This window comes from Anoplophora glabripennis, unplaced genomic scaffold (assembly GCF_000390285.2).
Source record: "Anoplophora glabripennis isolate ALB-LARVAE unplaced genomic scaffold, Agla_2.0 scaffold648, whole genome shotgun sequence".
NCBI classification, from domain to species: domain Eukaryota; kingdom Metazoa; phylum Arthropoda; class Insecta; order Coleoptera; family Cerambycidae; genus Anoplophora; species Anoplophora glabripennis.
In genome coordinates this window covers 95,594-98,628 of record NW_019416723.1, presented here as the reverse complement: position 1 = coordinate 98,628, position 3,035 = coordinate 95,594, and the positions used below count along the sequence as shown (strand labels likewise).

The following is a 3,035-nucleotide window of genomic DNA, read 5'->3' as shown; positions in this document are numbered from 1 at the left end:
GGTATTGGAGTCGGGAAAATCCTCATTGGATGGCAGAGACACATACCCAACACCCACAGAAAGTAAATGTGTGGGCTGGAATAGTTGACAACAGAATAGTTGGGCCTTTCCTCTTTGAAGGAATCCTTACAGGAGAAAGATATTTACTTATTATATAGTGAGATAGATATTAGATATTTATTTATTATTTATTAAAATGACCTTGTTCCAGCGCTTGCAGTAATTTTTCCTAACGATAATGACCCTGATATTCCTGATGACACCATATGATTTCAGCAAGACGGCGCACCTCCGCACTATGCGCGTCCTGTTCGAGATTTTCTGGACAATTGTTTTCCTAGGAGGTGGATCGGCAGACGAGGACCGATGGAATGGCCCGCGAGATCCCCAGATCTTACACCCCTGGACTATTTCTTATGGGGCTTATAAATCCAAAGTGTACTTTAATAGACCACATAATTTAGAAGAAAGAAGGAAATTGTATTATAGATGAAATACACAGAGTTACCCCAGAAATAATTCATAATGTGCAAGAAGATTTTCTACACAGACTTGCGTATTGTCAAGAAATCGGTGGGTGGCAATTGGAACACTTAATTTAGGTAGAAAACTTAATGAATTGTATTTGCTTGACATAGGAACTGTTATTTTTTTAATGAATAAAATTTACGTTTTCTAACATTCCCCACATAACATGGCATGGATATGTATATCTATAGCATATGCATGAAATGTTAGAATCTGTATATGTATTTTATTATATACGTAGGATATTCATTATATATTCAGCAACTAATATTCATCAGTATCATATACTATGTATATTCTTTAAGGTATATACATAAGTCAATATACATAAGGTGTCCATTAATGTATATGATTTCAATAAATATTTAAAAATTGTATTAAATACCTACATCATTTATTTAGACTAACACTAAAAGGCAATAAAAACGAGTGAAACTCGAAAGATATGAAAATAAATAATTTTATGCAGAAAGTTACTTGGGTCACAGAATATATAGGTATAAATCTACACACCTATATAATTATAACCTAATATTTTAGCCTATGATTTTAGCTACAGATTGCTTAATTTAATATTACGTCACCTACAAGTTTATTTTGTTTCTATCGTAGAATCAAAGAATAACGTCTATGTTTCTATTTAATAAATAAACACTGGTGGTTAGTAACCGGTAAATACGATTCAAATTAAAGCACAGGAATTAACTGCGCATGCGTGAAGAAACGGCCATCGAAACGCATGTGATATGTGTGATCTGTGATCTGATCAGCTCTCTTTCTGTGAAATGGTGGGAACGGCATGGGTGTGGACATATTTATTTAGAGAAAATGTAGAATAATATAAATTTTGTCTATGATTTGAATTAGAAGATATATACTACTTTGGTTTTATTTTACATGTGTTTTGTGAAAATTTGCAATTGAGGTAAGTAACTTTAATTAAGCACTTTTAAATATTTTAAAGATCACTTTTTAGGTTAGAAAATTTTATTTATGTAAAAGCAGTGGTTTCATATAATAATGAACAATCGAATAAACAGAAGAACAAAAAATTCTGATGAAGATGAATCAATAAAAACCATTAAGCTCTGGTTAGTAAGAGCCAAGGATCGATTAAAAAACAATCTGGAAAAGAAACAGAGGTAAGTCGATTAGCAATAAGATATTTTTATGCCTAAATTAATTATAATGATTAATAATTATTAATGATTTTTCTGTAATTTTAGAATAAACAATCAACATGAGCAGACAGAAGTGGAATTAAATAATTAATAACAAATGTTTTAAATTTTGTTTTTTTATGTAAATTTTATATAAATTTTTTTGTTTTATAATATGAAATATATTGCGTTAAAAGTTGAAAATATTTGTTTTATTACATATTGGGTATAGGTTGGAATTATAATATTAATGTCATCCTATTAAGTATGAATAATAGAAGTATTTCAACCAACAAATTTTTCAACATTGTGCAATAAATGCATCTATACCCAAATTATACATTTCGTTCATATGTTATGCTAATTGAAGTCCCATTCTTTGAAGGTAAGTAATTCGTTATTTTTTGATATAATATATATATGCTCTTTTATGGTATAATATATGGACATATGTTACACATTCAGTATATTTAATGAGTATTCGTTATACGTAAAATTACAAATCAAGTACATTAATGTAATGTACCTATTTAATTTTAATATATTTATTTTGTTAATAACATTTAAAAAAATGAATTTTTCTTCAAATCCATAGGTTGATTTTATAATAATTAACAAGTCTTTTTGAACGATTTCAATAAATAAAAGTATTTGTTTTTATAATTATTATTGTAAAAATTTTTTTGAATGTTAATTATTAACAAAATATATATTAAAATTAATTAGGTAGATACATTACATTAATGTACTTGATGTGTATTTTTCATGTATAATGAATATACATTAAATATACCATATGTACATACATTGGATATGAAATGAATATGAAAGTTGGCAACAAAAGTATATGCAATGTATATTTAATTCATGTGTAATGAATATTCATTAAATATACCAATAATGTATAATGTATGTTCATATCATATACAATTATGTACATACATATGTGTTTCATGTGAAATGAATGTACATTATATATACCTATGTACATATAATGGATATGAAATGAACATGAAAGTTGGCGACAAAAGTATATGCAATGTATATTAATTCTATATCTATTACATATACATTAGACTTTACTTCCACCATCAAGGTATATACATATGCATAAAATGGATATTAAATGTATGTACATTACATGTCATTCTGCTATGTGGGTCAATCGTCATTTACTCGAAAACTTTCCTATGTAAGATGGCAATATTTTAATACTGTCGGATCGACAATGAAACGATCTTTCAGAACCAAGAAAAAAAATAAGGGGTTGCAAACAAATGACGGTTGAAAATCGCCTTTTATGCTATTTTTTAAATTAAAAATTGACCTGTTCGAGGATTTTTCCAA

The 3,035-nt window shown here is 27.8% G+C and overlaps 1 long non-coding RNA gene across 1 annotated transcript; it reads left to right on the top strand.

Moving 5' to 3' along the window:
* The first annotated feature begins 1,314 nt into the window (after positions 1-1,314).
* Positions 1,315-1,864, top strand: LOC111691873. The gene is made up of 3 exons (XR_002763076.1): positions 1,315-1,453; positions 1,505-1,670; positions 1,755-1,864. It is a non-coding gene; the product is annotated as an uncharacterized LOC111691873 (long non-coding RNA).
* Positions 1,865-3,035: the final 1,171 nt, after the last annotated feature.